The sequence below is a fragment of the Danio rerio genome, chromosome 4, assembly GCF_052040795.2.
Source record: "Danio rerio strain M-AB ecotype USA chromosome 4, GRCz13ab, whole genome shotgun sequence".
Lineage (NCBI taxonomy): Eukaryota > Metazoa > Chordata > Actinopteri > Cypriniformes > Danionidae > Danio > Danio rerio.
Window position 1 is genome coordinate 77,989,374 of NC_141024.2, and position 25,397 is coordinate 78,014,770.

At 43.6% G+C, this 25,397-nt stretch overlaps 1 protein-coding gene and 14 non-coding genes across 19 annotated transcripts in view; 2 read left to right on the forward strand and 13 right to left on the reverse strand.

The window, feature by feature from the left end:
- znf1086 (zinc finger protein 1086) overlaps nucleotides 1-25,397 on the forward strand; it is an 893,143-nt gene that overhangs the window by 689,059 nt on the left and 178,687 nt on the right. The window lies entirely within an intron of this gene.
- Nucleotides 1-25,397, forward strand: part of si:dkey-220a11.5 — a 765,979-nt gene that overhangs the window by 281,290 nt on the left and 459,292 nt on the right. The window lies entirely within an intron of this gene.
- On the reverse strand, nucleotides 9,473-9,546 carry trnat-ugu (transfer RNA threonine (anticodon UGU)). Its single transcript has one exon. It is a non-coding gene; the product is annotated as a tRNA-Thr (tRNA).
- On the reverse strand, nucleotides 10,814-10,887 carry trnat-agu (transfer RNA threonine (anticodon AGU)). Its single transcript has one exon. It is a non-coding gene; the product is annotated as a tRNA-Thr (tRNA).
- trnat-ugu (transfer RNA threonine (anticodon UGU)) lies at nucleotides 12,685-12,758 on the reverse strand. The gene has a single exon. It is a non-coding gene; the product is annotated as a tRNA-Thr (tRNA).
- Nucleotides 14,027-14,100, reverse strand: trnat-agu (transfer RNA threonine (anticodon AGU)). The gene has a single exon. It is a non-coding gene; the product is annotated as a tRNA-Thr (tRNA).
- trnat-ugu (transfer RNA threonine (anticodon UGU)) lies at nucleotides 15,894-15,967 on the reverse strand. Its single transcript has one exon. It is a non-coding gene; the product is annotated as a tRNA-Thr (tRNA).
- Nucleotides 17,235-17,308, reverse strand: trnat-agu (transfer RNA threonine (anticodon AGU)). Its single transcript has one exon. It is a non-coding gene; the product is annotated as a tRNA-Thr (tRNA).
- trnat-agu (transfer RNA threonine (anticodon AGU)) lies at nucleotides 18,841-18,914 on the reverse strand. Its single transcript has one exon. It is a non-coding gene; the product is annotated as a tRNA-Thr (tRNA).
- Nucleotides 20,441-20,514, reverse strand: trnat-agu (transfer RNA threonine (anticodon AGU)). The gene has a single exon. It is a non-coding gene; the product is annotated as a tRNA-Thr (tRNA).
- On the reverse strand, nucleotides 20,701-20,774 carry trnat-ugu (transfer RNA threonine (anticodon UGU)). Its single transcript has one exon. It is a non-coding gene; the product is annotated as a tRNA-Thr (tRNA).
- trnat-agu (transfer RNA threonine (anticodon AGU)) lies at nucleotides 22,041-22,114 on the reverse strand. Its single transcript has one exon. It is a non-coding gene; the product is annotated as a tRNA-Thr (tRNA).
- Nucleotides 22,301-22,374, reverse strand: trnat-ugu (transfer RNA threonine (anticodon UGU)). The gene has a single exon. It is a non-coding gene; the product is annotated as a tRNA-Thr (tRNA).
- Nucleotides 23,640-23,713, reverse strand: trnat-agu (transfer RNA threonine (anticodon AGU)). Its single transcript has one exon. It is a non-coding gene; the product is annotated as a tRNA-Thr (tRNA).
- On the reverse strand, nucleotides 25,248-25,321 carry trnat-agu (transfer RNA threonine (anticodon AGU)). The gene has a single exon. It is a non-coding gene; the product is annotated as a tRNA-Thr (tRNA).

The window sequence follows — 25,397 nt, forward strand, 5'->3', positions numbered from 1 at the left end:
TAGCCGCTCATATACGTTTGTTTCCATGATCCACGGGGTTTGTTGCATGTTTTCCCCCGCGATCTTGTCAGGGCCGATCATACAGCAAAGCTGTGTGTGTGTTGCTAGCATTTTTGTCAGGAGAGCAGCACGAGAATTAGAGAATGGCGGACGCTGACTTTTATCAGGAGTTCGTTCACATTCAGACACATCACTGTGCTGCTGTGTTTGCCTAAATCCTCCAGATTACCAGCAGGACTAATGGTTAAAATAGACAGGTCAGGAGACCTGCTGCACTGAGTCTGCTGGATACGGGGATTGAGGGAGAAGTCCTCATTTATAGGGTTTACATGAACACACTTATCTTTATAATGATATAAATTTTGGTTATGTGTATATGAAATTACGAATAACATGTAGCAGGGCAATAAATCACTGTTCATTTTTTTGCATTTTAACTTTGTAAACTATAAACTCATGCGTCTCCTCACGGTTTGTCTCATTTTGTGAGCTAGCTTCGTTCGCTCACGTTCTCCCCTGCTGGCCACGCCCACTCCTGCACGATCTCGCGGAGCTCCACGCCCATTAATCATGCATCTTTTGAAAAAATTCTGAAGTAGACTTTAACCGAAAGTGGGGGGTGTCATGGCCCTTTAAGAAACAAAAATTATGAAAGGAATGTGACGCGAGGGAATATGGGGGCAGAGTAGGGATTAACAAATTATTCACAAAGCAAATCCGACTACGCCACCTGAGAGGTTTTCTCCCAGGAAATAGAAACTGGCTTAAACATTACTCTTAGGCCACACAGGTTCAGTTCTCATATGGATAGGCAAAAGACGTGAGTATAGTATAAAAGTACAAAATTTATTTTCACAATTTGTGGCAGATTAAAATATAGTCACATAAAATTCTCTGAACATTCTGCCAGCACCTCCCTCCAACGTAACTGCAGTAAATAAAAAAAATAAAGAAAACAAATTTATAGAAAACAACAACGACTTCCGGTGACGTCATGTGGCTAGTAGTAGCTTGAAGAAATTGCTCCGTTCAAATACGAATATAATTCCTAACTAAAATTACATAAAACTCGGCGAATCTTTATTTAAACAAAATGGCATCATCCCTGAGAGGTAAGGGATCGCAAAAACAGGAACAAGTTAAGGACAAGGGGGACAACTTGAAACAGTTGACTCTGAAACAAGCCTCGTGTTCACCGGCGGCTCCAGATGCTAGCCCGCATGACTCTGGGTCAAGAATATTGGAGGAACTCGAGAAAATGAGGAAAGATAACCAAGAGGGACACATGCAATCTCAGCTCTCCTTAACGAGACTAGAAACGGCTTTTAAAGGACTAAAAGATGACGTGATAAATTTGGAAAAGAGAACTTCGGAGGCGGAGGACCGTATTAGCGCTAACGAGGATACTGTGAAGCGCCATGAGCAGGCCATCCGACACCTGTTGCAGCGCGAAATGCTGCTGACTGGGCGCTGCGAGGACATGGAGAATAGACTACGGAGAAACAACCTGAGAATTTACCGTGTGCCAGAGGGAAGTGAAGGAACAGATGTAAAACTTTTCGTACAAGAGATGCTTAAATCTGTCCTTCAACTACCCCCAGAGATGAGCATCAGCATCGAGAGAGCCCACAGAGCACTTACCGCCAGACCTAAAAACCCAGACGCTGCCCCGCGATCCCTGATTGTGAAGTTTCTGGACTACTCCGTCAAAGAGTCTATTCTAAGGAAAGCATGGGAGTAAAAAAAAGTCATGTATAAAGAAGGACAAATATACTTGGACCACGACTTCTCACCCGAATTGCAGAAGAAAAGATCGCTTGTGCGTGACGCAGTTAAGCAGCTGCGAACGAAGAACATCAGAGCCAGGTGTATTTTTCCTGCACAGCTGAGAGTGGGCCTAGAAGACGGTGAGAAAATCTTTCCGACGATGGCAGATGCTCAACCTGTACTTGAGAAGATGGGGGTAAAGGGTGCGCGTGGACGAGAGGGAGCGGCTGGAAGCGGAGCTGTTCAAACGCGTATGGAGCACTGCGGGAGCGAAAGCGTGGAGCGGCCCTCAAACACGTTCATACGCGGGGATTGAATCCTTTTTCACCACAAAAGAGTGAGATGTTTCTTTCTTCTTTTCTTTTTCTTTTTTTATTTAGTGTTTCTTTGCCGAGTACATCTCATGTTTGAGACTGTAAAAACGAGTGGAGTTTCATCCTTCCACGGCTTGGTGTGCAACAGACTGCCCTAAGAACCGGACGCAGCGACGCAAAACGTTTAGTTTTGTTTTCCACGGAGGACCAGTCACCAACCTCTGCCCAGGAAACATCGGGGACTGGATTTTTCAGGTTTGATAACTGACTGATCCAGTCTGGTATGTGGAAGTCTACATTGTTCTGTTCACTTTTGTTCTGTTATGTTCTTAATGTTCTTTATGTCCTGAGATTGAAAATGAGCCAATCCCTACTAATATGTAAAAAACATTTTTCGTTTTGCTCCATGATGAATAAGTTCATAGTACAAGATGAACAATCTAATTTGTGTTACTTATAATGTTAAAGGGCTGTGTAGCCCCATTAAGAGGAAAAAGGTATTCAACCAATTAAAGAAATTTAACTGTGCTATAGCTATGCTTCAGGAGACTCATCTTTCAGAAAAGGAGCATTTGAAGCTGAGGAGAGAATGGGTTGACCAGCAATATAGCTCCTTATACCACAATGGGAGAAAGAGGGGTGTCGCAATTCTTTTCAATAAATCTATTTATTTTTGTCATGAAAAACATTTTTGTGATAAAGAGGGGCGGTATGTGATGGTAATTGGAAGTATAGGGGGCATTAAAATAACTTTGCTTAATTTATATGCTCCAAATGAGGACAACCCAATTTTTTTCAAGAAGATGGCATCATTGATAGCAGATAAAGCAGAAGGGATTATTCTAATTGGCGGGGACTTTAATTGTGTTTTGAGAGCAGCGGTTGATAGGCTCCCTGCAGGTTCAGGTTCAAAATCCCAAAAGTCTCTAGCTCTTTTAGCACTGATGGGGGAATTAGGCTTGGTTGATGTCTGGCGCAGCTTACATCGCAAGGAAAGAGATTTTACATTTTTCTCACAAGTTCACTGTGCCCACTCAAGGTTGGATATGTTCCTGATGTCGGGAACAGACTCCTTTAGAGCCACAGAATGTAATATAGAAGCAAACACCATCTCAGACCATGCTCCAGTATGTTTGAAGTTAAAGATGAGCCCAAATAATAATTTTAAATATTGGAGAGCCAATGTATCTATATTAAATAAAGAAATAGTTAAACAGGAGCTACAAAAAAGCATTATTGACTATCTTGAATTTAATGATAAGGATGGGGTGTCTCCAACAGTTTTATGGGAGGGAGCCAAATGTGTTCTAAGGGGCAATATTATTGCAATTTGTTCCAGATTTAAAAAAAAGAGAATTGCAGAACAATTAGTATTAGAAAATAAAATCAGAACATTGGAAAGAGAATTTCAGACAACTCGGACGGATGATTTACTGGACAAACTAAATGAGACTAGACAACAACTGAACAACTTGTTAACCTATAAGGCAGAGGGGCAGCTGAGATTTACAAACCAAAAATATTATGAATTTAGTAATAGGGCTAGTCGTTTGTTAGCATTTCAACTGCGTAAATCGCAATCAAGCAGAGTGGTGCATAAAATAAAGTGCCCAAAATCGGGGGATATGATGCACCAACCGAAGGAGATTACAAAGGCATTTGCTAACTATTACCAGGAGTTATATAGGGAAGAGGACTGCCCAAATAAGATGGAAAAGACTGAAAATTTCCTTAAATCAATTCATCTTAGTAAACTGACCGAGGAGGAAGCTGACCAAATAACAAGCCCAATAACAAAAGAAGAAATTAAAAAAAGCATTATGAAACTTAAAAATAACAAATCTCCAGGAGTAGATGGACTGCCTGGAGAATATTACAAAGTGTTTGAAAAAGAGCTGATGCCGATTTTGCATAAGGTTTACAATTATGCCTTCTCAGAAGGTGTTCCCCCCGGTCATGGTCTGAAGCCATTATTAGTGTCATCCATAAAGAGGGCAAAGACGCAACACTCTGCACCTCTTATCGTCCCATCAGCCTTCTATGTGTTGATCTGAAAACACTTACGGCCATCATTGCAAACAGAATTCAAAACCACATAAGAAAACTTGTAAAACCTGACCAGACTGGTTTCATTACACAGAGACAAGGAACAGATAATGTCAGAAGAGCCTTAAATCTCCAAATAATAGCGCAAAAAAGGAATATCCCATCAATGCTTCTCAGCTTAGATGCTGAGAAGGCGTTTGACAGAGTGGACTGGGCCTTTCTACAGCAGACTCTCAAACATATGGGTTTTAATGACACCTTTATCAAATGGATCCAAATATTTTATAAAGACCCCAGGTCAAGAGTAAGGCTTAATGGCCACTGCTCTGATTTTTTCCCGCTGGGACGCGGCACTAGACAGGGTGAAGTCCTCTCCCCCTCTTTATTTGCACTTAGCATAGAGCCGCTGGCTGAACTGATAAGATCCAATCCTCTTATACAGGGAATAAGAGACGAAACCAATGCTCCCCATAAGTTGTCTCTTTTTGTTGATGATATTTTATTATTTCTGGAAAATCCAATTACCACCATCCCTGCCCTGCTCCAAAGCCTTAATAAGTATAGTACTGTATCGGGATATAAGGTTAATACAAACAAATCTGAAGCATTAATGATTGTTGGGAACTGGCCATCAAAGTTAGATAATTTGGTCTCATTTAGACACCCCACACAGAGGTTTAAATATCTGGGAGTAACAATTACCCCTAAGACCACTCAGTTGTTTTCATCTAATCATGAAAAGTTATTTAGGGAAATTAAAACCGATTTGAATAGATGGGATATACTTCCACTTTCTCTCCTAGGAAGAATTGAAAGTATTAGAATGAATGTTCTACCAAGATTATTGTTCATTTTTCAAAGCCTTCCTGTTGTTGTGCCACAATCTGCATTCAAATCATTAGGAAAGTGCATTTCAAAATTTATTTGGCAGAACAAAAGGCCAAGAGTGCGCCTTAAAATTCTGATGTCAGATAAGGGTGATAATGGTGGTCTGGGGCTGCCTAACATAAAAATGTATTATTGGGCTGCCCAAATAAGAGCAATCGTGGCCTGGATCATTCGTGATCCAGAAAACAGTATGGGTCTCCATGGAGGAGGTGTCAATGCCTGGAATATCTCTATCGAGGCTCCCATTTGTTGGTCTAGAGACACAGAAGAAAATAAAGATAGAAAATGTATGGGTTAAAAACACTCTAAAAATCTGGAACCAGGTACAAAAACAATCAAGAGGATTGGTGGCCCTCTCACGAGCCATGTCCATAAGTCAGAATATTGAGTTTCTTCCATCTCTAATGGACAGGGGCTTTGGGATGTGGGCGGAAAAAAAGCTTTTTACTGTAAACCAACTCTTTGAGGGAAATGTAATGAAATCTTTCTCCCAACTAAGAAACAAGTTTAATCTACCCTCAGGGGACCATTACAGATATTTACAAATAAGGGACTATTTAACAAAACATAAGAATTGGGATCAGCTCAGAAGAGAACCAACAAACATAGAAAAACACTTGATTCATCTGATTGAAAACAAGGGCGTAATGAAAAAACAAGTGTCCTTAATTTATTGCAAACTGATGATGGATATGTCGGATAACACACAACATATAAAACAACAATGGGAAATAGAACTCAATGTGACATTGGATGATGATACTTGGGTAGATGTTTGTTCTGGTTGCCATAAGGGAGTGGGGAGTCAAATGTGGAAGGAGTTTAATTGGAAGTCTAAAATTCGATTTTTCAGGACACCACTAAAGTGTTTCCGTTCTGGTAGTTGTGGCAGCAATAAGTGCTGGAGAAACTGTGGACTGGTGGGTGATCAAACGCACATATTTTGGGACTGTCCCATTGTTCAACACATTTGGACTGAAGTAAAGGGGATCGTGGAAAAGCTCCCTAAAGTGAATCTCTCTTGGGACCCTTTAACGTTTTTACTGGATAAATTTCCAGAGGATCTGTCCCATGATCAGAAAACTTTGCTACATCTCCTGCTAATGGCTGGAAGAAAAAATATAACAATTAACTGGTTTAAACCTGAACCACCCACGATTTCACAGTGGATACAAAAAATCAGACAGTTATATTCAATGGAACAGTTGACAGCACAAATACAGCTGAAGACTCAAATCTTTGAAAGAAGATGGGGACCAGTTCAAAGCCTCATTGGATAGGTCACTTATGTCTCTAAGTTTGTATTTTTGCTTGAAGTTTCTCTATTTACTTTTATTTATTTATTTTTAATTTTTTCCTCAGATCTATATTGTCATTATATATATCTTTATTTGTATGCTCGGGCCCAATCTCAGGACTGTTCTTATTACTGTTTGTATTTATGTTGACTGCTGTCAATAAAAGTAAAAAAAAAAAAAGAAGAAAAATCTGCCGTGTCCTGTTGTTGTTTTACGAGCCCGTCTAAAAGTGTGAGCGGTATTCGCTTTCTTTTGGGAGCTCGCGTCCGCGTCTATATTTGATATAACGAACGTGTCTGTGATTATTGAAGTGTCCCCGTCATCTGATCCATTCAGAAAAAAAGGACAAGCGCAAGAGTGAAGCGAGAGTGAAACGCGGAAAAAAAGAGAAGCCCGGCAAAACACAGGAACAAAATTGTTTTAGCAACCTGAATCATGAACAAACTGCCATGATTAGATTCGCCTTTTGGACTATTATGAACTGGGAATGACAAAATGACTCTAACAGAGCTTACATGTGCTGGTAAGGACAGCCCATATGAGAAGTTTGCGCTGACTATGGGCTATATTGCGTGTGTTTTTGATTTGTGTTGATTGTTGATTATAAAATGCATGGCGCTGTGCGTTGCCGAGTGGCGCTTCCGGTGCGCGACCTGCTTTACGTTCTTGTTGCAGCACCAAAGTTATGCACAGAAATTCATATGCTGATTTGATCCAGTGCATACTGGTTCCAAAGGTACTATGGCACAGAGTTTTGGTACCCAACCCCACATAGCGCGCACCTGCCTTGCCCAGGCTTGGGCACTTATACCTGGGGCAGCGTTTGATGCCTCTGGACCCTGGATACCTGCCTGCACCAGGGTCATGGCGCACACCTGCCTTGCCCGGGCTCAGGCACTCCTACCTGGGGCAGCGTTTGATGCCTCTGGACCCTAAATCCCCGCCTGCACCAGGGTCATATCGCGCACCTGCCTCGCCCGGGCTCTCCTACCTGGGGGAGCGTTTAATGCCTCTGGACCCTGGATCCCCGCCTGCACCAGGGTCATAGCGCGCACCTGCCTTACCCGGGCTTGAGCACTCCTACCTGAGGCAGCGTTTGATGCCTCTGGACCCTGGATCCCCACCTGCACCAGGGTCATAGCGCGCACCTGCCTTGCCCGGGCTCGGGCACTCCTACGTGGGGCAGTGTTTGATGCCTCTGGACCCTGGTTCCCCGCCTGCACCAGGGTCATAGCGCACACCAGCCTTGGCTCTGGGGGCTGCTAGCCTGCCCTTAGACCCCTGGTTCGTTCAACCGCAAAAGCCAAAAATAAACAAAGTCCCTTTTTCTTCGCCGAAACCACGACGGCAGGTCAGAGACAATTGGCTTCGGGCATGCACCTCCAGGCGCAGGACGTCCCGACAGGTAAGTCAGGAAAGGTGGTCTCTCTTCGGGCATGGCTTGGTGGGTTTGGGCCTGGGTTTAATCAACACCCCCCGGTGAGTGCATCCAAGCGTTTGCCAGCGATTGTTCCAAAGACCGAATGTATTTCTACTGGCCCTAGTTCAAGAGAAAGACCCCCCCCCCCCCAAACTGACTTTGTCGTTCTAGAGACCAACCATCCCCCAAATGAGTGTTTGTTCTGTTCCATACAGCAAAAAAATACATTTCGCATACCAAATCAAATTTTTTGGTATGCGAATCCTTGGGGTAGCTAGCACAACAACTTTTATTTACCAATTGATGAATAATGCAGGCATCCAATCAAGATTTACCTGGGATTTACTTTGGGATCATCAGTGTATTAATATTGTAACACTTAATACCTGTCGCTCTGCCTAAATCATAAAATATTCGTCAAGTTTGTATGAATTTATTTTTATTTAATCTATCCTACGGATGCGGTCTTTTAGAGTCTGGATGATCATGTCTCAAACCTGACCGGTAACCTGGCCTCTGTTCAATATCAAAGCAAAAAGTGCATGAATTTATTTTTATTTAATCTATCCTAAATCATGTGTTGAGTGTTTTTTGGTACCTCCAGTTTCATTACATCCAAACCCAGAGTCAGCTCGGAAAATGGAAATCAGGACAAACGTATGCTATCGGCCATTGAAAGAGTTTCAGATCAGAAAGCCACTCTCCCATAATCTGAGGGAAAGGTGCAAACCACAGGTTGCCGACGAGTCATTCCTCAAGCCCACTAGGCCCTACACCGTTTTCTAATCTCCCTTATTTAAAACAGCTCAATTAAGTCATCGGCTTTATTGTAGAGTACCCCTAGTATCTGAGCCTGCACTGCGCAATGAAAGAAAGAAGCAAAACGGGATGGACAGATGCCTAAAATGTTAGAAACGCACCACACCTTAAGTCAGTGAAGAAAAAGAGCAAAGCTTGCGACTCTGGTGGGACTCAAACCTCCAACCTTTGAATGTCTCAGCTCACAGCCTAAAAGTCCAATGCGCTATCCATTGCGCCACAGAGCCTAAGTGCTTTGCTTCCTCTAGAACTGTTGGACAGAAAGCACTTTTTAGTACTCTCTGGCCCATGAAAGAACAGCCAACTGCGGACAAGGCACTGCTGGAATTCAAAGCCAGGATCTCCTGTTTACTAGACAGGCACTTTGACCAACTAAGCCACAGTGCCAAACGACCTTGACAAAGGCTAAATGTTTAATTCCAAAAAATAAAAAAAAACTAACAACGGTAGCGCTGCATGTGGGAATGTCTGGACTTGAAATATTAAAGTCCAATTGGTTAGGCATTACCACACTATGCTATATAAAGGCATCGTCCAAAGCCCTCTTGAACGAGCAGCGTTCTTAAGGATTTGAGTTTTGTTAAGAAACCGACTGCTAAACATCCCGCTGCGTAAACACTCGATACTCTTAACAAAAAGCAGACATGAAACTTGTACATTAGGCACTGCTAGGATTTGAACCCAGGATCTCCTGTTTACTAGACAGGCGCTTTGACCAACTAAGCCACAGCGCCAACTCTGAATGGGAGGCAAGACGTTTTTGCACACAGAGACTAAAAAAAGACAGCAAGTCTTAAAATGGCAAGCAAAGAGGTTGTTTAACTCTATTTGTCGCACTATTCATTACGCCTCAAAGCTATACAATTTTATAATTCATTCCGGTGAGCTCTATAAAACAAGCACACGCACCACCTGGACTAAGGCGCTGCTGGGATTTGAGCCCAGGATCTCCTGTTTACAAGACAGGCGCTTTGACCAGCTAAGCCACAGCGCCACAGAAATTCACAGTAAGAGACATTTGCCCGATAACAAAAATCGAAGAAGAAAAAATAATACACAACAAAAACCAGCATGTCAGGATGCAGAAAATGCTGACAAGCCGGACGCGGTCGTTTAGAGTCTGGATGATCATGTCTCAAGCCTGACCATGTCATCCAAACCCAGAGTCAGCTCGGAAAATGGAAATCAGGACAAACATATGCTATCGGCCATTGAAAGAGTTTCAGATCAGAAAGCCACTCTCCCATAATCTGAGGGAAAGGTGCAGTTTGGATTTGAACCTAGCACCTGCTGTTCCCAAGACAGGTGCTCTGGCCAACTTAGTCTTAACACTAAAAGAAAAAACCTCTGGATACGATACTTCCAAACGCAGTTTCATCTAAGACAGTGGGGGGGAAGCAAAATATACTGTGCTTTCTACTCAGTTACTTTGCACATGCATAAAGAGGCTCTTGTACGACAAATCCAAAAGGCGTGATCTCAACAATAGGTGGCAGTTACTTTTCCCCAAAACCACAGGTTGCCGACGAGTCATTCCTCAAGCCCACTAGGCCCTACACCGTTTTCTAATCTCCCTTATTTAAAACAGCTCAATTAAGTCATCGGCTTTATTGTAGAGTACCCCTAGTATCTGAGCCTGCACTGCGCAATGAAAGAAAGAAGCAAAACGGGATGGACAGATGCCTAAAATGTTAGAAACGCACCACACCTTAAGTCAGTGAAGATAAAAAGCATAGCTTGCTACTCTGGTGGGACTCAAACCCACAACATTTGAATGGCTCAGCTCACAGCCTAGAAGTCCAATGCACTATCCATTGCACCACAGAGCCTAAGTGCTCTGCTTCCTCTAGAACTGTTGGACAGAAAGCACTTTTTAGTACTCTCTGGCCCATGAAAGAAGAGCCAACTGCGGACAAGGCACTGCTGGAATTCAAAGCCAGGATCTCCTGTTTACTAGACAGGCACATTGACCAACTAAGCCACAGCGCCTAACGATCTTGACACAGGCTAAATGTTTAATTCCCAAAAAAAAAAAAAACTAACAACGGTAGCGCTGCATGTGGGAATGTCTGGACTTGAAATATTAAAGTGCAATTGGTTAGGCATTACCACACTATGCTATATAAAGGCATCGTCCAAAGCCCTCTTGAACGAGCAGCGTTCTTAAGGATTTGAGTTTTGTTAAGAAACCGACTGCTAAACATCCCGCTGCGTAAACACTCGTTACTCTTAACAAAAAGTAGACACGAAACCTGTATGTTAGGCACTGCTGGGATTTGAACCCAGGATCTCCTGTTTACTAGACAGGCGCTTTGACCAACTAAGCCACAGCGCCAACGCTGAATAGGATGCAAGACGTTTTTGCACACAGAGACTAAAAAAAGACAGCAAGTCTTAAAATATCAAGCAAAGAGGTTGTTTAACTCTATTTGTCGCACTATTCATTACGCCTCAAAGCTATACAATTTTATAATTCATTCCGGTGAGCTCTATAAAACAAGCACACGCACCACCTGGACTAAGGCGCTGCTGGGATTCAAGCCCAGGATCTACTGTTTACAAGACAGGCACTTTGACCAGCTAAGCCACAGCGCCACAGAAATTCACAGTAAGAGACATTTGCCCGGTAACAAAAATCGAAGAAGAAAAAATAATACACAACAAAAACCAGCATGTCAGGATGCAGAAAATGCAGACAAGCCGGACGCGGTCTTTTAGAGTCTGGATGATCATGTCTCAAGCCTGACCATGTCATCCAAACCCAGAGTCAGCTCGGAAAATGGAAATCAGGACAAACATATGCTATCGGCCATTGAAAGAGTTTCAGATCAGAAAGCCACTCTCCCATAATCTGAGGGAAAGGTGCAGTTTGGATTTGAACCTAGCACCTGCTGTTCCCAAGACAGGTGCTCTGGCCAACTTAGTCTTAACACTAAAAGAAAAAACCTCTGGATACGATACTTCCAAACGCAGTTTCATCTAAGACAGTGGGGGGGGGGGGGGGGAAGCAAAATATACTGTGCTTTCTACTCAGTTACTTTGCACATGCATAAAGAGGCTCTTGTACGACAAATCCAAAAGGCGTGATCTCAACAATAGGTGGCAGTTACTTTTCCCCAAAACCACAGGTTGCCGACGAGTCATTCCTCAAGCCCACTAGGCCCTACACCGTTTTCTAATCTCCCTTATTTAAAACAGCTCAATTAAGTCATCGGCTTTATTGTAGAGTACCCCTAGTATCTGAGCCTGCACTGCGCAATGAAAGAAAGAAGCAAAACGGGATGGACAGATGCCTAAAATGTTAGAAACGCACCACACCTTAAGTCAGTGAAGAAAAAGAGCAAAGCTTGCGACTCTGGTGGGACTCAAACCTCCAACCTTTGAATGTCTCAGCTCACAGCCTAAAAGTCCAATGCGCTATCCATTGCGCCACAGAGCCTAAGTGCTTTGCTTCCTCTAGAACTGTTGGACAGAAAGCACTTTTTAGTACTCTCTGGCCCATGAAAGAACAGCCAACTGCGGACAAGGCACTGCTGGAATTCAAAGCCAGGATCTCCTGTTTACTAGACAGGCACTTTGACCAACTAAGCCACAGTGCCAAACGACCTTGACAAAGGCTAAATGTTTAATTCCAAAAAATAAAAAAAAACTAACAACGGTAGCGCTGCATGTGGGAATGTCTGGACTTGAAATATTAAAGTCCAATTGGTTAGGCATTACCACACTATGCTATATAAAGGCATCGTCCAAAGCCCTCTTGAACGAGCAGCGTTCTTAAGGATTTGAGTTTTGTTAAGAAACCGACTGCTAAACATCCCGCTGCGTAAACACTCGATACTCTTAACAAAAAGCAGACATGAAACTTGTACATTAGGCACTGCTAGGATTTGAACCCAGGATCTCCTGTTTACTAGACAGGCGCTTTGACCAACTAAGCCACAGCGCCAACTCTGAATGGGAGGCAAGACGTTTTTGCACACAGAGACTAAAAAAAGACAGCAAGTCTTAAAATGGCAAGCAAAGAGGTTGTTTAACTCTATTTGTCGCACTATTCATTACGCCTCAAAGCTATACAATTTTATAATTCATTCCGGTGAGCTCTATAAAACAAGCACACGCACCACCTGGACTAAGGCGCTGCTGGGATTTGAGCCCAGGATCTACTGTTTACAAGACAGGCGCTTTGACCAGCTAAGCCACAGCGCCACAGAAATTCACAGTAAGAGACATTTGCCCGATAACAAAAATCGAAGAAGAAAAAATAATACACAACAAAAACCAGCATGTCAGGATGCAGAAAATGCTGACAAGCCGGACGCGGTCGTTTAGAGTCTGGATGATCATGTCTCAAGCCTGACCATGTCATCCAAACCCAGAGTCAGCTCGGAAAATGGAAATCAGGACAAACATATGCTATCGGCCATTGAAAGAGTTTCAGATCAGAAAGCCACTCTCCCATAATCTGAGGGAAAGGTGCAGTTTGGATTTGAACCTAGCACCTGCTGTTCCCAAGACAGGTGCTCTGGCCAACTTAGTCTTAACACTAAAAGAAAAAACCTCTGGATACGATACTTCCAAACGCAGTTTCATCTAAGACAGTGGGGGGGGAAGCAAAATATACTGTGCTTTCTACTCAGTTACTTTGCACATGCATAAAGAGGCTCTTGTACGACAAATCCAAAAGGCGTGATCTCAACAATAGGTGGCAGTTACTTTTCCCCAAAACCACAGGTTGCCGACGAGTCATTCCTCAAGCCCACTAGGCCCTACACCGTTTTCTAATCTCCCTTATTTAAAACAGCTCAATTAAGTCATCGGCTTTATTGTAGAGTACCCCTAGTATCTGAGCCTGCACTGCGCAATGAAAGAAAGAAGCAAAACGGGATGGACAGATGCCTAAAATGTTAGAAACGCACCACACCTTAAGTCAGTGAAGATAAAAAGCATAGCTTGCTACTCTGGTGGGACTCAAACCCACAACATTTGAATGGCTCAGCTCACAGCCTAGAAGTCCAATGCACTATCCATTGCACCACAGAGCCTAAGTGCTCTGCTTCCTCTAGAACTGTTGGACAGAAAGCACTTTTTAGTACTCTCTGGCCCATGAAAGAAGAGCCAACTGCGGACAAGGCACTGCTGGAATTCAAAGCCAGGATCTCCTGTTTACTAGACAGGCACATTGACCAACTAAGCCACAGCGCCTAACGATCTTGACACAGGCTAAATGTTTAATTCCCAAAAAAAAAAAAAACTAACAACGGTAGCGCTGCATGTGGGAATGTCTGGACTTGAAATATTAAAGTGCAATTGGTTAGGCATTACCACACTATGCTATATAAAGGCATCGTCCAAAGCCCTCTTGAACGAGCAGCGTTCTTAAGGATTTGAGTTTTGTTAAGAAACCGACTGCTAAACATCCCGCTGCGTAAACACTCGTTACTCTTAACAAAAAGTAGACACGAAACCTGTATGTTAGGCACTGCTGGGATTTGAACCCAGGATCTCCTGTTTACTAGACAGGCGCTTTGACCAACTAAGCCACAGCGCCAACGCTGAATAGGATGCAAGACGTTTTTGCACACAGAGACTAAAAAAAGACAGCAAGTCTTAAAATATCAAGCAAAGAGGTTGTTTAACTCTATTTGTCGCACTATTCATTACGCCTCAAAGCTATACAATTTTATAATTCATTCCGGTGAGCTCTATAAAACAAGCACACGCACCACCTGGACTAAGGCGCTGCTGGGATTCAAGCCCAGGATCTACTGTTTACAAGACAGGCACTTTGACCAGCTAAGCCACAGCGCCACAGAAATTCACAGTAAGAGACATTTGCCCGGTAACAAAAATCGAAGAAGAAAAAATAATACACAACAAAAACCAGCATGTCAGGATGCAGAAAATGCAGACAAGCCGGACGCGGTCTTTTAGAGTCTGGATGATCATGTCTCAAGCCTGACCATGTCATCCAAACCCAGAGTCAGCTCGGAAAATGGAAATCAGGACAAACATATGCTATCGGCCATTGAAAGAGTTTCAGATCAGAAAGCCACTCTCCCATAATCTGAGGGAAAGGTGCAGTTTGGATTTGAACCTAGCACCTGCTGTTCCCAAGACAGGTGCTCTGGCCAACTTAGTCTTAACACTAAAAGAAAAAACCTCTGGATACGATACTTCCAAACGCAGTTTCATCTAAGACAGTGGGGGGGGGGGGAAGCAAAATATACTGTGCTTTCTACTCAGTTACTTTGCACATGCATAAAGAGGCTCTTGTACGACAAATCCAAAAGGCGTGATCTCAACAATAGGTGGCAGTTACTTTTCCCCAAAACCACAGGTTGCCGACGAGTCATTCCTCAAGCCCACTAGGCCCTACACCGTTTTCTAATCTCCCTTATTTAAAACAGCTCAATTAAGTCATCGGCTTTATTGTAGAGTACCCCTAGTATCTGAGCCTGCACTGCGCAATGAAAGAAAGAAGCAAAACGGGATGGACAGATGCCTAAAATGTTAGAAACGCACCACACCTTAAGTCAGTGAAGAAAAAGAGCAAAGCTTGCGACTCTGGTGGGACTCAAACCTCCAACCTTTGAATGTCTCAGCTCACAGCCTAAAAGTCCAATGCGCTATCCATTGCGCCACAGAGCCTAAGTGCTTTGCTTCCTCTAGAACTGTTGGACAGAAAGCACTTTTTAGTACTCTCTGGCCCATGAAAGAACAGCCAACTGCGGACAAGGCACTGCTGGAATTCAAAGCCAGGATCTCCTGTTTACTAGACAGGCACTTTGACCAACTAAGCCACAGTGCCAAACGACCTTGACAAAGGCTAAATGTTTAATTCCAAAAAATAAAAAAAAACTAACAACGGTAGCGCTGCATGTGGGAATGTCTGGACTTGAAATATTAAAGTCCAATTGGTTAGGCATTACCACACTATGCTATATAAAGGCATCGTCCAAAGCCCTCTTGAACGAGCAGCGTTCTTAAGGATTTGAGTTTTGTTAAGAAACCGACTGCTAAACATCCCGCTGCGTAAACACTCGATACTCTTAACAAAAAGCAGACATGAAACTTGTACATTAGGCACTGCTAGGATTTGAACCCAGGATCTCCTGTTTACTAGACAGGCGCTTTGACCAACTAAGCCACAGCGCCAACTCTGAATGGGAGGCAAGACGTTTTTGCACACAGAGACTAAAAAAAGACAGCAAGTCTTAAAATGGCAAGCAAAGAGGTTGTTTAACTCTATTTGTCGCACTATTCATTACGCCTCAAAGCTATACAATTTTATAATTCATTCCGGTGAGCTCTATAAAACAAGCACACGCACCACCTGGACTAAGGCGCTGCTGGGATTTGAGCCCAGGATCTCCTGTTTACAAGACAGGCGCTTTGACCAGCTAAGCCACAGCGCCACAGAAATTCACAGTAAGAGACATTTGCCCGATAACAAAAATCGAAGAAGAAAAAATAATACACAACAAAAACCAGCATGTCAGGATGCAGAAAATGCTGACAAGCCGGACGCGGTCGTTTAGAGTCTGGATGATCATGTCTCAAGCCTGACCATGTCATCCAAACCCAGAGTCAGCTCGGAAAATGGAAATCAGGACAAACATATGCTATCGGCCATTGAAAGAGTTTCAGATCAGAAAGCCACTCTCCCATAATCTGAGGGAAAGGTGCAGTTTGGATTTGAACCTAGCACCTGCTGTTCCCAAGACAGGTGCTCTGGCCAACTTAGTCTTAACACTAAAAGAAAAAACCTCTGGATACGATACTTCCAAACGCAGTTTCATCTAAGACAGTGGGGGGGAAGCAAAATATACTGTGCTTTCTACTCAGTTACTTTGCACATGCATAAAGAGGCTCTTGTACGACAAATCCAAAAGGCGTGATCTCAACAATAGGTGGCAGTTACTTTTCCCCAAAACCACAGGTTGCCGACGAGTCATTCCTCAAGCCCACTAGGCCCTACACCGTTTTCTAATCTCCCTTATTTAAAACAGCTCAATTAAGTCATCGGCTTTATTGTAGAGTACCCCTAGTATCTGAGCCTGCACTGCGCAATGAAAGAAAGAAGCAAAACGGGATGGACAGATGCCTAAAATGTTAGAAACGCACCACACCTTAAGTCAGTGAAGATAAAAAGCATAGCTTGCTACTCTGGTGGGACTCAAACCCACAACATTTGAATGGCTCAGCTCACAGCCTAGAAGTCCAATGCACTATCCATTGCACCACAGAGCCTAAGTGCTCTGCTTCCTCTAGAACTGTTGGACAGAAAGCACTTTTTAGTACTCTCTGGCCCATGAAAGAAGAGCCAACTGCGGACAAGGCACTGCTGGAATTCAAAGCCAGGATCTCCTGTTTACTAGACAGGCACATTGACCAACTAAGCCACAGCGCCTAACGATCTTGACACAGGCTAAATGTTTAATTCCCAAAAAAAAAAAAAACTAACAACGGTAGCGCTGCATGTGGGAATGTCTGGACTTGAAATATTAAAGTGCAATTGGTTAGGCATTACCACACTATGCTATATAAAGGCATCGTCCAAAGCCCTCTTGAACGAGCAGCGTTCTTAAGGATTTGAGTTTTGTTAAGAAACCGACTGCTAAACATCCCGCTGCGTAAACACTCGTTACTCTTAACAAAAAGTAGACACGAAACCTGTATGTTAGGCACTGCTGGGATTTGAACCCAGGATCTCCTGTTTACTAGACAGGCGCTTTGACCAACTAAGCCACAGCGCCAACGCTGAATAGGATGCAAGACGTTTTTGCACACAGAGACTAAAAAAAGACAGCAAGTCTTAAAATATCAAGCAAAGAGGTTGTTTAACTCTATTTGTCGCACTATTCATTACGCCTCAAAGCTATACAATTTTATAATTCATTCCGGTGAGCTCTATAAAACAAGCACACGCACCACCTGGACTAAGGCGCTGCTGGGATTCAAGCCCAGGATCTACTGTTTACAAGACAGGCACTTTGACCAGCTAAGCCACAGCGCCACAGAAATTCACAGTAAGAGACATTTGCCCGGTAACAAAAATCGAAGAAGAAAAAATAATACACAACAAAAACCAGCATGTCAGGATGCAGAAAATGCAGACAAGCCGGACGCGGTCTTTTAGAGTCTGGATGATCATGTCTCAAGCCTGACCATGTCATCCAAACCCAGAGTCAGCTCGGAAAATGGAAATCAGGACAAACATATGCTATCGGCCATTGAAAGAGTTTCAGATCAGAAAGCCACTCTCCCATAATCTGAGGGAAAGGTGCAGTTTGGATTTGAACCTAGCACCTGCTGTTCCCAAGACAGGTGCTCTGGCCAACTTAGTCTTAACACTAAAAGAAAAAACCTCTGGATACGATACTTCCAAACGCAGTTTCATCTAAGACAGTGGGGGGGAAGCAAAATATACTGTGCTTTCTACTCAGTTACTTTGCACATGCATAAAGAGGCTCTTGTACGACAAATCTAAAAGGCGTGATCTCAACAATAGGTGGCAGTTACTTTTCCCCAAAACCACAGGTTGCCGACGAGTCATTCCTCAAGCCCACTAGGCCCTACACCGTTTTCTAATCTCCCTTATTTAAAACAGCTCATTTAAGTCATCGGCTTTATTGTAGAGTACCCCTAGTATCTGAGCCTGCACTGCGCAATGAAAGAAAGGAGCAAAACGGGATGGACAGATGCCTAAAATGTTAGAAACGCACCACACCTTAAGTCAGTGAAGAAAAAGAGCAAAGCTTGCAACTCTGGTGGGACTCGAGCCCACAACCTTTAAATGGCTCAGCTCACAGCCTAGAAGTCCAATGCGCTATCCATTGCACCACAGAGCCTAAGTGCTCTGCTTCTTCTAGAACTGTTGGACAGAAAGCACTTTTTAGTACTCTCTGGCCCATGAAAGAAGAGCCAACTGCAGACAAGGCACTGCTGGAATTCAAAGCCAGGATCTCCTGTTTACTTGACAGGCACTTTGACCAACTAAGCCACAGCGCCAAACGATCTTGACACAGGCTAAATGTTTAATTCCCAAAAAAAAAAAAAAAAAAACTAACAACGGTAGCGCTGCATGTGGGAATGTCTGGACTTGAAATATTAAAGTCCAATTGGTTAGGCATTACCACACTATGCTATATAAAGGCATCGTCCAAAGCCCTCTTGAACGAGCAGCGTTCTTAAGGATTTGAGTTTTGTTAAGAAACCGACTGCTAAACATCCCGCTGCGTAAACACTCGTTACTCTTAACAAAAAGCAGACACAAAACCTGTACATTAGGCACTGCTGGGATTTGAACCCAGGACCTCCTGTTTACTAGACAGGCGCTTTGACCAACTAAGCCACAGCGCCAACGCTGAATGGGAGGCAAGACGTTTTTGCACACAGAGACTAAAAAAAGACAGCAAGTCCTAAAATGGCAAGCAAAGAGGTTGTTTAACTCTATTTGTCGTACTATTCATTACGCCTCAAAGCTATACAATTTTATAATTCATTCCGGTGAGCTCTATAAAACAAGCACACGCACCACCTGGACTAAGGCGCTGCTGGGATTTGAGCCCACGATCTCCTGAATACAAGACAGGCGCTTTCACCAGCTAAGCCACAGCGCCACAGAAACTCACAGTAAGAGACATTTGCCCGATAACAAAAATCGAAGAAGAAAAAATAATACACAACAAAAACCAGCATGTCAGGATGCAGAAAATGCAGACAAGCCGGACGCGGTCTTTTAGAGTCTGGATGATCATGTCTCAAGCCTGACCATGTCATCCAAACCCAGAGTCAGCTCGGAAAATGGAAATCAGGACAAACATATGCTATCGGCCATTGAAAGAGTTTCAGATCAGAAAGCCACTCTCCCATAATCTGAGGGAAAGGTGCAGTTTGGATTTGAACCTAGCACCTGCTGTTCCCAAGACAGGTGCTCTGGCCAACTTAGTCTTAACACTAAAAGAAAAAACCTCTGGATACGATACTTCCAAACGCAGTTTCATCTAAGACAGTGGGGGGGAAGCAAAATATACTGTGCTTTCTACTCAGTTACTTTGCACATGCATAAAGAGGCTCTTGTACGACAAATCTAAAAGGCGTGATCTCAACAATAGGTGGCAGTTACTTTTCCCCAAAACCACAGGTTGCCGACGAGTCATTCCTCAAGCCCACTAGGCCCTACACCGTTTTCTAATCTCACTTATTTAAAACAGCTCAATTAAGTCATCGGCTTTATGGTAGAGTACCCCTAGTATCTGAGCCTGCACTGCGCAATGAAAGAAAGAAGCAAAACGGGATGGACAGATGCCTAAAATGTTAGAAACGCACCACACCTTAAGTCAGTGAAGAAAAAGAGCAAAGCTTGCGACTCTGGTGAGACTCGAACCCACAACATTTGAATGGCTCAGCTCACAGCCTAGAAGTCCAATGCGCTATCCATTGCACCACAGAGCCTAAGTGCTCTGCTTCCTCTAGAACTGTTGGACAGAAAGCACTTTTTAGTACTCTCTGGCCCATGAAAGAACAGCCAACTGCGGACAAGGCACTGCTGGAATTCAAAGCCAGGATCTCCTGTTTACTAGACAGGCACATTGACCAACTAAGCCACAGCGCCTAACGATCTTGACACAGGCTAAATGTTTAATTCCCAAAAAAAAAAAAACTAACAACGGTAGCGCTGCATGTGGGAATGTCTGGACTTGAAATATTAAAGTGCAATTGGTTAGGCATTACCACACTATGCTATATAAAGGCATCGTCCAAAGCCCTCTTGAACGAGCAGCGTTCTTAAGGATTTGAGTTTTGTTAAGAAACCGACTGCTAAACATCCCGCTGCGTAAACACTCGTTACTCTTAACAAAAAGCAGACACAAAACCTGTACATTAGGCACTGCTGGGATTTGAACCCAGGACCTCCTGTTTACTAGACAGGTGCTTTGACCAACTAAGCCACAGCGCCAACACTGAATGGGAGGCAAGACGTTTTTGCACACAGAGACTAAAAAAAGACAGCAAGTCCTAAAATGGCAAGCAAAGAGGTTGTTTAACTCTATTTGTCGTACTATTCATTACGCCTCAAAGCTATACAATTTTATAATTCATTCCGGTGAGCTCTATAAAACAAGCACACGCACCACCTGGACTAAGGCGCTGCTGGGATTTGAGCCCACGATCTCCTGATTACAAGACAGGCGCTTTCACCAGCTAAGCCACAGCGCCACAGAAACTCACAGTAAGAGACATTTGCCCGATAACAAAAATCGAAGAAGAAAAAATAATACACAACAAAAACCAGCATGTCAGGATGCAGAAAATGCAGACAAGCCGGACGCGGTCTTTTAGAGTCTGGATGATCATGTCTCAAGCCTGACCATGTCATCCAAACCCAGAGTCAGCTCGGAAAATGGAAATCAGGACAAACATATGCTATCGGCCATTGAAAGAGTTTCAGATCAGAAAGCCACTCTCCCATAATCTGAGGGAAAGGTGCAGTTTGGATTTGAACCTAGCACCTGCTGTTCCCAAGACAGGTGCTCTGGCCAACTTAGTCTTAACACTAAAAGAAAAAACCTCTGGATACGATACTTCCAAACGCAGTTTCATCTAAGACAGTGGGGGGGAAGCAAAATATACTGTGCTTTCTACTCAGTTACTTTGCACATGCATAAAGAGGCTCTTGTACGACAAATCTAAAAGGCGTGATCTCAACAATAGGTGGCAGTTACTTTTCCCCAAAACCACAGGTTGCCGACGAGTCATTCCTCAAGCCCACTAGGCCCTACACCGTTTTCTAATCTCACTTATTTAAAACAGCTCAATTAAGTCATCGGCTTTATGGTAGAGTACCCCTAGTATCTGAGCCTGCACTGCGCAATGAAAGAAAGAAGCAAAACGGGATGGACAGATGCCTAAAATGTTAGAAACGCACCACACCTTAAGTCAGTGAAGAAAAAGAGCAAAGCTTGCGACTCTGGTGAGACTCGAACCCACAACATTTGAATGGCTCAGCTCACAGCCTAGAAGTCCAATGCGCTATCCATTGCACCACAGAGCCTAAGTGCTCTGCTTCCTCTAGAACTGTTGGACAGAAAGCACTTTTTAGTACTCTCTGGCCCATGAAAGAACAGCCAACTGCGGACAAGGCACTGCTGGAATTCAAAGCCAGGATCTCCTGTTTACTAGACAGGCACATTGACCAACTAAGCCACAGCGCCTAACGATCTTGACACAGGCTAAATGTTTAATTCCCAAAAAAAAAAAAACTAACAACGGTAGCGCTGCATGTGGGAATGTCTGGACTTGAAATATTAAAGTGCAATTGGTTAGGCATTACCACACTATGCTATATAAAGGCATCGTCCAAAGCCCTCTTGAACGAGCAGCGTTCTTAAGGATTTGAGTTTTGTTAAGAAACCGACTGCTAAACATCCCGCTGCGTAAACACTCGTTACTCTTAACAAAAAGCAGACACAAAACCTGTACATTAGGCACTGCTGGGATTTGAACCCAGGACCTCCTGTTTACTAGACAGGCGCTTTGACCAACTAAGCCACAGCGCCAACGCTGAATGGGAGGCAAGACGTTTTTGCACACAGAGACTAAAAAAAGACAGCAAGTCCTAAAATGGCAAGCAAAGAGGTTGTTTAACTCTATTTGTCGTACTATTCATTACGCCTCAAAGCTATACAATTTTATAATTCATTCCGGTGAGCTCTATAAAACAAGCACACGCACCACCTGGACTAAGGCGCTGCTGGGATTTGAGCCCACGATCTCCTGATTACAAGACAGGCGCTTTCACCAGCTAAGCCACAGCGCCACAGAAACTCACAGTAAGAGACATTTGCCCGATAACAAAAATCGAAGAAGAAAAAATAATACACAACAAAAACCAGCATGTCAGGATGCAGAAAATGCAGACAAGCCGGACGCGGTCTTTTAGAGTCTGGATGATCATGTCTCAAGCCTGACCATGTCATCCAAACCCAGAGTCAGCTCGGAAAATGGAAATCAGGACAAACATATGCTATCGGCCATTGAAAGAGTTTCAGATCAGAAAGCCACTCTCCCATAATCTGAGGGAAAGGTGCAGTTTGGATTTGAACCTAGCACCTGCTGTTCCCAAGACAGGTGCTCTGGCCAACTTAGTCTTAACACTAAAAGAAAAAACCTCTGGATACGATACTTCCAAACGCAGTTTCATCTAAGACAGTGGGGGGGAAGCAAAATATACTGTGCTTTCTACTCAGTTACTTTGCACATGCATAAAGAGGCTCTTGTACGACAAATCTAAAAGGCGTGATCTCAACAATAGGTGGCAGTTACTTTTCCCCAAAACCACAGGTTGCCGACGAGTCATTCCTCAAGCCCACTAGGCCCTACACCGTTTTCTAATCTCACTTATTTAAAACAGCTCAATTAAGTCATCGGCTTTATGGTAGAGTACCCCTAGTATCTGAGCCTGCACTGCGCAATGAAAGAAAGAAGCAAAACGGGATGGACAGATGCCTAAAATGTTAGAAACGCACCACACCTTAAGTCAGTGAAGAAAAAGAGCAAAGCTTGCGACTCTGGTGAGACTCGAACCCACAACATTTGAATGGCTCAGCTCACAGCCTAGAAGTCCAATGCGCTATCCATTGCACCACAGAGCCTAAGTGCTCTGCTTCCTCTAGAACTGTTGGACAGAAAGCAATTTTTAGTACTCTCTGGCCCATGAAAGAACAGCCAACTGCGGACAAGGCACTGCTGGAATTCAAAGCCAGGATCTCCTGTTTACTAGACAGGCACATTGACCAACTAAGCCACAGCGCCTAACGATCTTGACACAGGCTAAATGTTTAATTCCCAAAAAAAAAAAACTAACAACGGTAGCGCTGCATGTGGGAATGTCTGGACTTGAAATATTAAAGTGCAATTGGTTAGGCATTACCACACTATGCTATATAAAGGCATCGTCCAAAGCCCTCTTGAACGAGCAGCGTTCTTAAGGATTTGAGTTTTGTTAAGAAACCGACTGCTAAACATCCCGCTGCGTAAACACTCGTTACTCTTAACAAAAAGTAGACACGAAACCTGTATGTTAGGCACTGCTGGGATTTGAACCCAGGATCTCCTGTTTACTAGACAGGCGCTTTGACCAACTAAGCCACAGCGCCAACGCTGAATAGGATGCAAGACGTTTTTGCACACAGAGACTAAAAAAAGACAGCAAGTCTTAAAATATCAAGCAAAGAGGTTGTTTAACTCTATTTGTCGCACTATTCATTACGCCTCAAAGCTATACAATTTTATAATTCATTCCGGTGAGCTCTATAAAACAAGCACACGCACCACCTGGACTAAGGCGCTGCTGGGATTCGAGCCCAGGATCTACTGTTTACAAGACAGGCACTTTGACCAGCTAAGCCACAGCGCCACAGAAATTCACAGTAAGAGACATTTGCCCGGTAACAAAAATCGAAGAAGAAAAAATAATACACAACAAAAACCAGCATGTCAGGATGCAGAAAATGCAGACAAGCCGGACGCGGTCTTTTAGAGTCTGGATGATCATGTCTCAAGCCTGACCATGTCATCCAAACCCAGAGTCAGCTCGGAAAATGGAAATCAGGACAAACATATGCTATCGGCCATTGAAAGAGTTTCAGATCAGAAAGCCACTCTCCCATAATCTGAGGGAAAGGTGCAGTTTGGATTTGAACCTAGCACCTGCTGTTCCCAAGACAGGTGCTCTGGCCAACTTAGTCTTAACACTAAAAGAAAAAACCTCTGGATACGATACTTCCAAACGCAGTTTCATCTAAGACAGTGGGGGGGAAAGCAAAATATACTGTGCTTTCTACTCAGTTACTTTGCACATGCATAAAGAGGCTCTTGTACGACAAATCCAAAAGGCGTGATCTCAACAATAGGTGGCAGTTACTTTTCCCCAAAATCACAGGTTGCCGACGAGTCATTCCTCAAGCCCACTAGGCCCTACACCGTTTTCTAATCTCCCTTATTTAAAACAGCTCATTTAAGTCATCGGCTTTATTGTAGAGTACCCCTAGTATCTGAGCCTGCACTGCGCAATGAAAGAAAGAAGCAAAACGGGATGGACAGATGCCTAAAATGTTAGAAACGCACCACACCTTAAGTCAGTGAAGAAAAAGAGCAAAGCTTGCAACTCTGGTGGGACTCGAGCCCACAACCTTTAAATGGCTCAGCTCACAGCCTAGAAGTCCAATGCACTATCCATTGCACCACAGAGCCTAAGTGCTCTGCTTCTTCTAGAACTGTTGGACAGAAAGCACTTTTTAGTACTCTCTGGCCCATGAAAGAAGAGCCAACTGCAGACAAGGCACTGCTGGAATTCAAAGCCAGGATCTCCTGTTTACTTGACAGGCACTTCGACCAACTAAGCCACAGCGCCAAACGATCTTGACACAGGCTAAATGTTTAATTCCCAAAAAAAAAAAAAAAAAAAACTAACAACGGTAGCGCTGCATGTGGGAATGTCTGGACTTGAAATATTAAAGTCCAATTGGTTAGGCATTACCACACTATGCTATATAAAGGCATCGTCCAAAGCCCTCTTGAACGAGCAGCGCTCTTAAGGATTTGAGTTTTGTTAAGAAACCGACTGCTAAACATCCCGCTGCGTAAACACTCGTTACTCTTAACAAAAAGCAGACACAAAACCTGTACATTAGGCACTGCTGGGATTTGAACCCAGGACCTCCTGTTTACTAGACAGGCGCTTTGACCAACTAAGCCACAGCGCCAACGCTGAATGGGAGGCAAGACGTTTTTGCACACAGAGACTAAAAAAAGACAGCAAGTCCTAAAATGGCAAGCAAA